Source organism: Phyllobates terribilis, unplaced genomic scaffold (assembly GCF_046119375.1).
Source record: "Phyllobates terribilis strain yellow unplaced genomic scaffold, ASM4611937v1 Scaffold_8__6_contigs__length_399053987, whole genome shotgun sequence".
In the NCBI taxonomy this organism is placed as follows: Eukaryota; Metazoa; Chordata; class Amphibia; order Anura; family Dendrobatidae; genus Phyllobates; species Phyllobates terribilis.
This window is the reverse complement of record NW_027362768.1, coordinates 126,942,276-126,954,938: the sequence shown is the minus strand read 5'-3', so window position 1 is coordinate 126,954,938 and position 12,663 is coordinate 126,942,276. Positions and strand designations below refer to the sequence as shown.

The window sequence follows — 12,663 nt, the reverse complement described above, 5'->3', positions numbered from 1 at the left end:
TGTGTTCATCCATCCTGGTTTCCTTAAATGCTTCCCATTCTTCCTACTTTTCGGGATTGTTAACGATTGTGCTTTGAGAATCACATTTTTAAAAATTTCCCATCCTTCCTGGACATTTTTGTCCTTAAGGACCTCCAGCCATTGGATCCCTCTTATTCTCTTTCTGAGTCGCTTAAAATCTGCCTTTCTGAAAGTTTGAGTCCTCACATGTCTTCCTCCTCTAGTTATCCAAAATTCTATAATAGCATGATCGCTGCCTCCTAGGGTCCCAGCTACTTTTACCTCCTCAACCATTTCCTCCTTGTTTATAAGGATTAGATCCAAAGTAGCAGATCCCCTTGTTTTCTCCCATACCTTTTGGAAGATAAAGTTGTCAGCAAGAGAGGATAAGAATTTGCTTGACCTGTTAGTTTTACTTGAGAGAGATTCCCAACAAATGTCTGAATAGTTGAAATCTCCCATGACCACTACGTCATATTTTTTTGAGAACTTGGTCATTTGATACATAAAGAGTTCATCCATATCTTCAGTTTGCCCAGGTGGCCTGTAGTAAATAGTAGTAAATTTGAACCGTGGAAGAGGAAAAACACAGTTCTATTTCTCTGACCTACACCAGACTCTTTTAAACAGATATATTGGTGTCTGAACAGTCAGCGAGACACTGAAAATGTTTTTTTTATGCAAAAAAGACAAAAAAGTGGATAATACAGAGATTTGAACCGTGGAACTGCAAAACCACAGTTATAATTTCCTGGTGTATACCAGACTTGTTAAAATATATATATTTGTGTCTGAACAGTCAGCAACACACTCAAACTGTTTTTTTTAATGGAAAAAATGCAAACAGGTGAATAACACCCAGATTTGAACCGTGGAAGAGGAAAAACACAGTTCTAGTTCTCTGGCCTACACCAGACTCTTTTAAACAGATATATTGGTGTCTGAACAGTCAGCGAGACACTGAAAATGTATTTTTTTATGCAAAAAAGACAAAAAAGTGGATAATACAGAGATTTGAACCGTGGAACTGCAAAACCACAGTTATAATTTCCTGGTGTATACCAGACTTGTTAAAATAGATATATTTGTGTCTGAACAGTCAGCGACACAGTCAAACTGTTTTTTTAATGGAAATAAGGCAAGCAGGTTGATAACACCCAGATTTGAACCGTGGAAGAGGAAAAACACAGTTCTAGTTCTCTGGCCTACACCAGACTCTTTTAAACAGATATATTGGTGTCTAAACAGTCAGCGAGACACTCAATTTTTTTATTTGGGGGGTGGGGGGGAAATACCAAAAAGTTAATAAGATGGGTATTTGTACAGTCTGACTGAGGAAAAGAAAACAAAACAGGATTTAGATGAAAAAAAAAGGATTTTTCCTGGCCCCTGAGACCTTGGGATAAGTCTAGCAATTTGACCAGCAGGAGCACACAGGACTGTAATGCAGTGTTTGTTGGTATAACCACTGCGTCTCCTATACAGCCTGCCTGCCTGCATGATATCTGGGATGGATATTAGTCCTGAGAAGGACTGTTTGTTTGATTTGGCAGGCTTTAGAGACCCTACACTATTTCGCAGTATAAATCTCTCCCTAGCTCTGCAGCACTGACCCTACACTGTCTGATTCGGAGCGACTGTGTCCAAGATGGCGGCGCCCGGTTTTAAATACTCGAGGTGACGCTGTGCGGTCAGCCAATCACTGTAATGTGACGTGCCCCCTGGGCCGTGTGTGGGGGAATACCTGGAGCCGGGTCTCTGTGTAATGTCAGGGGTTGTAGTTTCCGTGGCGGCGACCCGGTTCCGTGGCTCAGGGTGGTCAAACCAGTGGCGGATCTGTTTACTTATTTTTTAATGTTGAAATGTCCGACTACGCCACCCGTGGATTGCAGTCACTGAGAACCGCCGCTGCGGGGCAGACCGCTGAGGCTGATGTTGTGTGCGCAGCAGAGGGTAGTATAACTCCCCACGGGAGGAGTATAGCCTCAGGGCAGCGTGTGTAGATGGTGAGAGTTGTGGAACATGGGCGCAGCAGAAATGACTCAGAGTCCGTGCAGTGCAGTTCAGGGTCTTTACTGTTGGTAATGAAGAAGGCCCTGCTGGGAGTACTGGCTAACATTAGAGGCCTGGTCAGTCTGTGAGCGAACAAGAGTCCCCCTGGCCAGGTGGAGGTGTAGGCCTTCCCGTCTGACTGCACTCTTCCTGACTACCCTGCTGTAGTCGTGTTGTAGCCCACGTCCCTGAGTGTACCATGTGGTGCTCACCCGTATGGCTGGTGACTTAGGGCCTTTAGTACCTTCCGCTCATCGATGGCGGTGCCGGTCCCTTGCGTGTGACTGAGCCTCCGGGCTTTCTATGGCCAGAGGACCTGAAATCCCCTGCCAGGTGATTTCTGCTGCTGGATGTGGATATCCTCACAGCCTCGGACTCCGGTGTCCGGTTCTCTGTGTCTTCTGCCAGGATGAGCTCTATCAGCTCCAATCCCTGGCTCTCTGCTCCTGTGTTGCCTCCAGAGCTCCTTGCTGCTCTGTCCCTGTCTCTGAAACTAATCACTAACCCTGCCCCAGATCCAGTTTATAAAGGGCAGGTTCCTCCCCTCCCTGGACTGGGGCAGGAGGCATTGCATGCAATAGTGCTCCTGACCAGGAAAACCCATGCTCGCTCTCAGACATGGTATTTCTGCCACTGTGGCAACCAGACCCCCTGGGGTGCCACATTCCCCCCTGGTAAATTTTAGTACTCCGGGACTAAACACATTTTATGAAAACATACATAACAGGGTATAAGCAATAACACAACAACATATGTACAAGGAGTTGAGTCTTTATAGTTCACGGCGCTTCCGTAACCAGGTGTCCATGTCACCCAAGATGTATTTTGAGGGACCCGTCCCAAACCCTCCACATAGGCCCTGGGGTGGCTACAGGGCATCGATGATCCGGCGTTGGACCACGTCTTCAGCCATCTCCACGAGTTTTTGTTCTGTGGTCTGGCACAAAAGGGGCACTTAACAGGTGCAACTATTTACAAGGTACAGTTCCGGTTATTCATTGTCCATAACCTGTCAGTCCATAGACCCTGTCGGGTAACTTGAGAAACATAATTATTATTCATGCAATAAACATAAAACATTTCAACATTTTCAATATACAGGTATATATCATTTTCTTTCTAGATTCTCCAGCGAGCGGGCTTCTGACCTTTAGTGCTCCTGGTGGACCTACGTAACACACTATCTGGTGGTGTTCTTTCTGTGTCCCCTGTTTCCACCCCTGTGTAGTGGGCTCGCTAGTGTCTGCACTACAGGTGTTTGGAGATGTTATGGGTAGGTTAGGCAGCTTTCTGCGTACTCTTTGGCTTACCACGGGCACGGCAGGCTCACTACTAGCAGAGGGTTGATTCTCCTGGGCAGCTGGTATGGAATCTTCTGCCTCCTTGGCCGGTTGCTTTCCCAACACTACTTGCTCTTCTGTAGGCCCTTGAGGGGCTGGCTGGAGAAAGGTTAGGACGGGTACCACGATAGCATTGTTAATTTGTGTCCAGGACCGGGGAAATTCTCAGAGTACTGTACTGACCATTTCTTCCCTTTCCTCTGCGGGTTGAGGGCTATCTTGGTCTTCATCAGTGCTTTGCAGCTGCTCGGGACACTTCTTCAGGTAGTCTCTGGAGACAGTGGCTGTGGTGTCTCCTCCATCCTTACTGATAACGCATACTTTTGGATTTTCATGGCTTGAGGGCAGTACTGTGTACGGGTCTTTCTCCCACTGGTCGTCTAACTTATGGAGCCGCCTCTTCCTCTTCAAGACCTTCTCTCCAGGTGCCAGGGGAACAGCGGGAGCATGTTGGTTGTAAGTCCTCTCTTGCCTTTCTCTTGCTTGAGACAGACTTCTCTCCACACTCTCCTGCACTTTCCGGTACTGCTGCTGCCGTTCTGTATCCCAGTCTGCCTCTGGCGAGGTGTCCTCGGGTGTCAGGACTCTCATATCCAGGTCAATAGGCAGCTTACCAGGTCTTGCTCTCATTAGGTAAGCCGGGGTGCAGTTGGTGGAATTTACTGGGATGTGGTTATACAAGTCCACCAGATCAGGCAGTTTTTCAGGCCACAGACTGCGTTCTTCCAGGGGCAACATTTTCAGCAAGTCTATCACCACCTGGTTCATCTTCTCGCACAATCCGTTGGATTGGGGGTGATAGGGCATTGTCCTTATCTTCTTGCAGCCATAGAGGTTGCAGAACTCCTCGGAGACCTCCGTTTCGAAGGCTGGACCTTGGTGAGTCAACACTTGCCCCGGATACCCGTGTGGACGGCAGAAGTGCTGCTGGAAGGCTCTAGCTGCTGTCTGAGCTGTTAAGTCCTTGACAGGGACCACCACCAGGAACCGGGAGTAGTGGTCCGTAGACGTACCCAGACCTACTTGGAGCCAGCTTCACATGGTCCAAGGCTACCAGTTCTAGTGGCTGCTTGGTGATGATGGGCTGCAGGGGAGTCTTCTGGCTGGCACGGTCCTTTCTTCTCAGGTGGCACGGGCCGCAGTCTCTGCACCATCTCTCAATGGCCCCTCTCATGCCTACCCAGAAGAACCGTTCACGCAACAGGAACTCCATCTTCTTCCATCCAAAGTGCCCTGCTCCGTCGTTGTATGCCTCCAGGACCATAGCCGCGTCTCGTCTCGGGACTACTACCTGCCAGGTCAGCTCATGTGTCCGGGAGTTCACAATTCTCCGGCACAGCTTCCCCTTGTAGAGAAACAGTTTACTCTTCTCCTTCCACAGCTGTATGGTCTCTTCCGGAGCGTCTGGGTCAAGGCGGGCATCATCCTGTGTCAGCATCTCTTTTACCAGGCGGACGGCTGGGTCACTGTCTTGCGTCTCCGCCCAGCTGTAGTGGGGTAAGGGATTGAACGTGGTAGAGTGCTTATCCCTTACACAGTGGGAACACTGGGTAATCCCATGACAGTGGAACGCAGGGAGTTCAATCTCTTCCAGTTCTTCTGGATCTTCCCCTCCGTCCGGCAAGTTTGGCATCCTGGACAGGGCGTCTGCGTTGGCATTTGTGTGTCCCGCCCGGTATTTGAAGGTAAACTCATAGTTGGACAGCTGGGCCATCCATCTTTGCTCCAGGGCACCAAGTCTTGCAGTGTCCAGGTGTGTCAATGGGTTGTTGTCCGTGTACACAGTGAACTTGGCAGAGGCAAGGTAATGTTTGAAACGTTCCATCACTGCCCACATCACTGCCAGGAACTCTAGCTTGAAGGAGCTATAATTCTCAGGGTTTCTCTGTGGGCCGTAGTTTTCGGCTGGCGTAAGCAATTACCCGCTCTCTGCCCTGCTGGATCTGGGATAGTACGGCTCCCATCCCCACATTACTGGCGTCTGTGTGGAGGATGAAAGGCTGGCCGTAATCATGGTAAGCAAGGATCTCATCCCCTGTGAGGGCCATCTTCAGCTGGCGGAAAGACTCCTCTTCCAGCTTGTTCCACCTGAAGCGCGGCTTCTGATTCTTGGTCTTTGACTGACCTAACAGGAGGTCTTGCATAGGGGCTGCCATTTTGGTGAACCCGGGGATGAATCTTCGGTAGTAGCCTACCAATCCGAGGAACTACCGCACTTCCTTTACGCTGGAGGGTCTTGGCCAGTCCTTAATCACTGTGATTTTATCAGGGTCTGGAGCTACTCCGTCAGCACTCACCGCGTGTCCCAGGTACTGTACCTTTGGTTTCAGTAGATGACACTTGGAGGGTTTCACCTTTAGGCCGTAGCCTGCCAGGGCGTCAAACACCTCTGCCAGGTGTTTCAGATGGTCCTCATATGTTTTGGAATAGATGGTGACATCGTCCAGGTATAGCAGGACCGTCTCGAATTTCCTGTGCCCCAGGCAGCACTCCATCAACCGCTGGAAGGTTCCTGGTGCATTGCAGAACCCGAACGGCATACAGTTGAATTCACTGAGACCCATCGGGGTGGTGAACGCGGTCTTCTCCTTGTCTGCCTCTGCTACAGGAACCTGCCAGTACCCGTTAGTAAGATCCAAAGTGGAGAAGAAGTTAGCAGACTTTAATGCAGCTAAAGATTCCTCTATCCTAGGTAACAAGTACGCATCTTTGTGTGTGATACGGTTGACCTTTCCGTAATCTACACACATTCTCATAGTGCCATCTTTCTTTTTCACAAGAACTAGTGGAGCTGCCCAGGGGCTACAGCTGTCCCTGATTACCCCAGTCTCCTTCATGTCTCGCAACATTCCCTTGGCATTCTGATAGTGTGCAGGGGGTACAGGTCGGTATCTTTCCTTTATGGGTGGATGGTCTCCTGTGGGGATGTGGTTTTCTACCCCCTTTACTTGCCCAAAGTCTAGCGGATGTTTGCTAAAGACTCTTTCGTACTCCTGCACCACCCGGTAGACTCCCTGTTTTTGGTGTGAGGGAGTGGAGTCGGTGCCCACATGCAGCTTCTGACACCAGTCCTCCATTTGTTTCTTGGAGCCGTTACCCTTCTCTGGTTGAAATGGAGGCAAGGGTTCCACGGCCTTTACAGAGTTTTGGTTAACGGTGAACAGTTTGGCTAGAGTGGCATACCGGGGCAAGTATACTTCTCTTTCCCCAATGTTTAGGATGCGGACGGGTACCCTCCCATGGCGTACATCGACCACCCACCGTGCTGTCAAAATGGTGGGCCTACTGTCTGAGTAGACGGGTTCTACCATGGCTTGGTAGTCCCTTCCTCTTAACCTGATTTCAGTCCGGCACCAGATCATCATCTCACTTTTTGGGGGCATGGCGATAGGGAACGGGTCACTCATCCTAACACTACCAATCTCACCACCAGACAGTTCTACCTGTTGCCTTTTCATCAGGGCTCTGATCTCTTTTTGTAGGACACGCTGCTGGCTGGAGCTGGCGTTCACCGCAACCTGCTGTAATATGATAATTATCTCTGCAAGACAATTTTCAATAACATTAGTACCCAAGGTTATCTTAGGGTGGCTTTCACGACGGTCAATGTCCACAATAATCAGTCCTTGCGCTGGCAGTTCAACTTTACCAATTTTGATGGTCACCTCCTTGAATCCTACCTGCGGAACGGGCTGACCATTGCTTGCGATGATGCTCAAATCGTCATCTGGGTAGCGGGTAATATCTGAGTCATTCCAGTACCGCTTAAAGAGCACATAGGGGATGGTGGTTACCTGTGACCCGGTGTCCAGTAGTGCACTCATAGGAATGCCATCTAGCACCACAGGCAAGACCGGTCGTCCCCCTACGTAATTATCACACCAGCTCAATGGGCCTGATGGTCTTATGCCTGGGGGTCGGCCCTCTGCCCCAGGTTGGGCCCGTTTAAATGACAGTACCTTGCCATATGTCCTGGTTGGTTGCAGCGGCGGCAGATGGGTTGTCCGTCCTGGTCGTAGCGGTCGCTGGGCCTTCCTCTGGACGATGGGATCCTCCTCTGTCGGCGCCAAGGGACATCCTCCGGACTGGAAGCCAGCTGGATCTTTCCTGGAGGGGACACCTGTAAAGACTGCACAGTTCTGGTTAGCGCGGCAACGCTTTTGGTCAGCTCTTGGACCTGATGGTGCAGGCCCGCAACCGGGGCTTTGTCCAAAGCCTGTGCATCAGTTCCCACAGGCTCTGCAAACAAGGGCGCCGCCTCCTGGTGATAGGTGATAGCAGGGCGCCTGTGGGTTACAGCGCCACCTGGTGCCGGTTCTCGGAGCACCCGGATGGCCCTGTCAGGGTCTGCCTGCTTAATGGCTCTCAGGACCTCCTGCAAATTCAAAGCATAGTCCCGTATACTGTCTTGTGCCCGCTGTTTGCATCCATAAAATTTTAGTTTAATCTCTGCTGAGGTGCGGGTATCAAAAGTGTCCCTTAGACGGGCCAGTATTTCCTTTACAGTCCCCTTTTTCCTGGCTGACCAGGACTTCACTTCCCTTTGGGCTGCTCTGATTAACTGGCCTATCAGGATGCTCACTTTTTGTTCCTCGGACAGGGGGTATACTTTGAATAGGCTATACAGTCTTTCTTTAAAGTCGCTCAGGGTATGCGACTCCCCTGAGTACTGGGGTAACCATGCGGCTCCGGGGATATATACGGCATCGTGAACGGCATTCACTGCGGCAGCAGCCGCGCTGGCGGTGGGAGCTCCCTCCATTCCTGGTGTCTTCCTCCCCCCCTAGTTAACCGTGGCCTACCTTCCGTTGCTTCTTTTCTGTAGGCCGCGGCTCCGAAGGCTTGGTAGAGGACCTTGCGTCACGCGCTGGTGACGTCGGCGTCCGCTGGGCTCCTTCCAGGACCTTGCGCATCGTCAGTGCGTAAGGCGGGGCTTCAGCTCTCGCACGCTTTTGGCGTCCACGCCCCTCTTCTTCCCGCGCGGCGTCCCAAAGATGGCGCCCAATGGCGGGAAAATGGCTGTGGATGGCGGGAAAACGGCTGCGGATGGCGGGAAACTTCACCACGGTAAGTATCAACGTCTTTCTTCAGGCACGCAGTACCCGGTGGTTGCGGGCACAAAATCCTGCCGACTACGCCAAAGTTGACGCGCCCCCTGGGCCGTGTGTGGGGGAATACCCGGAGCCGGGTCTCTGTGTAATGTCAGGGGTTGTAGTCTCCGTGTCGGCGACCCGGTTCCGTGGCTCAGGGTGGTCAAACCAGTGGCGGATCTGTTTACTTGGTTTTTAATGTTGAAATGTCTGACTACGCCACCTGTGGATTGCGGTCACTGAGAACCGCTGCTGCGGGGCAGACCGCTGAGGCTGATGTTGTGTGCGCAGCAGAGGGTAGTATAACTCCCCATGGGAGGAGTATAGCCTCAGGGCAGCGTGTGTAGATGGTGAGAGTTGTGGTACATGGGCGCAGCAGAAATGACTCAGAGTCCGTGCAGTGCAGTTCAGGGTCTTTACTGTTGGTAATGAAGAAGGCCCTGCCAGGAGTACTGGCTACCATTAGAGGCCTGGTCAGTCTGTGAGCGAACAAGAGTCCCCCTGGCCAGGTGGAGGTGTAGGCCTTCCCATCTGACTGCACTCTTCCTGGCTACCCTGCTGTAGTCGTGTAGTAGCCCACGTCCCTGAGTGTACCGTGTGGTGCTCACCCGTATGGCTGGTGACTTGGGGCCTTTATTACCTTCCGCTCCTCGATGGCGGTGCCGGTTCTTTGCGTGTGACTGAGCCTCCGGGCTTTCTATGGCCAGAGGACCTGAAATCCCCTGCCAGTTGGTTTCTGCTGCTGGATGTGGATATCCTCACAGCCTCGGACTCCGGTGTCCGGTTCTCTGCGTCTTCTGCCAGAATGAGCTCTATCAGCTCCAATCCCTGGCTCTCTGCTCCTGTGTTGCCTCCAGAGCTCCTTGCTGCTCTGTTCCTGTCTCTGGAACTACTCACCTGCCCCAGATCCAGTTTATAAAGGGCAGGTTCCTCCCCTCTCTGGACTGGGGCAGGAGGCATTGCATGCAATAGTGCTCCTGATCAGGAAAACCCATGGTCGCTCTCAGACATGGTATTTCTGCCACTGTGGCGACCAGACCCCGTGGGGTGCCACAAATGCCCACAAACAACATGGCTGCGGCATTACAGTGACTGGCTGGCAATCCCTGCATGTTCATTGGCTCTGTAAAGAGCGCCAAACGTGTAAAGAGCGCCAACCCGGAAATGCTTGGTGCTCGCCGAACATCCCGAGTAGTGAGATGCTCGGGCGAGTACCGAGCAGTGTCGAGCATGCTCGCTCAACACTCTTAATCAGTAATTGTGTCTCATCATCATAACATAGTAACATAGTTTTTAAGGTTGAAGGAAGACTAAGTCCATCTAGTTCAACCCATAGCCTAACATGTTGATCTGTGGCGCCCCTGAGGGTTCGACCGCCACAGGAATGCTGCACTTCTTTAATGGAGTGTGGAGTTCCTCCTCTGAGGTAAGGCCAGTGTGATGGTAGTGACCTAACCTTTTGCATCCAACACCACATTTCCACCAGAGGGAGCTAGTATGCACTAGGTGCTGCTCCCCTGGTTACAGGGAGACTGGAGAACACAAAGTGGTAGGAACCAGTTAGTGGGTGTGGGTGGAGGAACAGTTAGTTAGTTACACTTCTAATTTCATATTTAATAGAATGCCATCTTGGATCTTGGTCCTTCGGTCTTTCTGCTGGTTCTTTCTGGTCCTTCAATCCTTTGATGGTTCAAACCTGTTCCTGTGTGGACCTGTCCTTCTTAGTGGTCGAACTGTGCTGTCATGAACTGTGTGTGATGTGACTTCCCTCCGGGAGCGCAGATCCTGTGTGGGCCTGCACCGGTATGGGACGCAGCCCTCATACCCCGATCTTTGGGACGAGAGGTAGGTTGCAGACAAGGAATGTCTCAACCCGGCCAAGGACCAGGATCAAGAAGGCCCGGGAGCTTTAGAGTGGGGCTCCCTAGCAAATGGTTCCCGGGGAGGATGCAGACGGAGCGGAGTACGCCACCTGTCCTCGCCTACCTGATCTATTCAGAGGGATTCCGGCTGCAAGAGGGATACCGGCCCCCGACACCCGTCCTCAAACTCTATGTCCAGGACGGGAAAGCCCGGTTAGGCCCTGAGGATCCCACCGGGCCTCGGATGGAGAGGAATTGCCACCCGAGCCCTACACCTGAGAGGAGCTCAGAGGGAGACCTGGCCTATCTACTACACACGCACAGACGGGAAAGGGTGAAGTCTGTAGTGCAGGAACACTCTGGTGTAGGGTCGCTATGGAACACTGGACTTCCTCGGAGGTAGTCGGACCCCCGTCCCTGGTGGCCGCAGGACTCCGCGAGGAGCAGGGAGAAGCCTTGCGCTGCTTAAGAGAACTGTGAGTAAAGCCTTGGAAATTCATCCCTATGGCCTCCGGACTGTTCATTACGCGCCATACCACGCAACGCGGTACCCGTACTCCCACACTACTACTCCCCCTCCATCCTGCTTTGCCTGCCCTGAGGCCACGCTCCGCCTGTGGGGAGCAGCGAGAACTTTAGCCGCCATGACACCGGGCCTCAGCGGACTGTAGCGGCGCTGGTGGCCCTTCACCAGACACCACAGTTGGCGTAGTCGACAATTACCACTCAACCCGGAAAGCCCTAACATCATTTTTAATGTGACGGCCCTGGGCACGGAACGGGTCCAGGCCACGGCTGCATCCCCCTCAACATCTGACCCGGCTCCGAGTATCCCCCATCTTCCCAGGGCAGGGCTGCAAGCGTCACAGATCCAGAGGAAGGCAAAAAAAAAACATGTAGCAAACACTAAGCTCCATGTTGATGAAAAAAATTCCTTCCCTGGATCAATGCCCTATCGAGGAATCTAGTATATATAACCTGTAATATTATACTTTTCAAGAAAGGCATCCAGGACCTTCTTAAATTTTAGTAGTGAATCACTCATTACAACATCAAAAGACAGAGAGTTCCATAGTCTCACTGCTCTTACAGTAAAGAATCCGCGTCGGTGATTATGATTAAACCTTCTTTCCTCCTGACGTAGAAGATGCCCCCTTGTCTTACCATTCCCCACCATCATCTTCTTGTGCCATGGCTGCAGTACGTTTTGTGCACTAAACAACATGTCCTGTCCCTCTTAGAACATGCAGGGAGAGAGGCCACAATCAAGAAATGATGATGTAAAGAGCTCCTCAGAGTCCCTAGTCTGGGATCATTGATCTCCTGGGATTCAACATGGTGGGAGGAAGGAGGATCAGGGTAATGATTAAGTGATCCAGACTCTTGGCTGGTTAGACTGTACCGTGTGGAAGACTGGCTGGTGCTGGCAAGCCTGCTGGAAGCGTTTCTGCTATCCAACCGACCACCTGTTCGCACTGGTGTGGCTTCAGAAGTGGTGTTCCGTGCCTCCCTGCAATGTGGGACAGAAAGCTATGTATTGTGGATGGTCGTGTTGCTTTTTCTCGAGCAACAGGCACAGTCACACCTGCCCCACATCCTTGGCATCTGCGTACACCATCATCAGCACTTCGACTTCCCCGTCCCTTACCGGACGCCTTACACATTTTCTAATTGCTACGTGTCTGGAAACCAAGTTTCCTTGATTAATTGAAATTAAAATGTATTAATAAAAAAAAATTGGTCATCTGTAGCAGGCCAAGCGTTTTTTTTTTAAATTTCAAACCACCGTAATTTTAACACAAAGCATTTTAAAATGTATGGATGGCAATAGTCAATTTTTGGAACAAAAAAATTGGGCCACCTGTAGTAGCAAAGTGTTTTTTTTAAACCACCATAATTTCACACAAAGCAGGGTAAACTGTATGGATGACAATGTAGTACATTTTTTCATCCCCTAATAAAATGTGGTCAACTGCGGCAGTTATATATTTAGGAACTGACTGTAAAGCCCTAAGCCCTGACTAGAGGCTGTATTCAGCTACCCTCCCTGCTCCTGCAGCTGTCCCTAGTAGTGATGAGCGAGCATGCTCGCCACTGCTCGGTACTCGCCTGAGCATCTCAGTACTCGAGATGCTCGGAGCTTGAGTACTGCTACATTGACATGACAGGCTGGATTGCTGCAGAACGCTGCCATGCCGCAGACACTGAGAAGCTCCTCAGTGAAGCTTCTCAGTGTCTGGCTGTGACGGCATCCAGATGAGCCGAGTTCATGTCCAATGAACTCAGCTCACCTCATGCCGTCACAGCCAGACACTGAGG

The 12,663-nt window shown here is 51.1% G+C and overlaps 1 long non-coding RNA gene across 1 annotated transcript in view; it reads left to right on the top strand.

The window, feature by feature from the left end:
* The window catches only part of LOC141156409 (uncharacterized), a 34,557-nt gene extending 22,786 nt beyond the window's left edge, over positions 1–11,771 (top strand). The window contains exon 3 of the long non-coding RNA XR_012247609.1: positions 11,586–11,771. This is a non-coding gene — a long non-coding RNA (uncharacterized lncRNA). The remainder of the gene's footprint in view (positions 1–11,585) is intronic.
* The last annotated feature ends 892 nt before the right edge of the window (positions 11,772–12,663 follow it).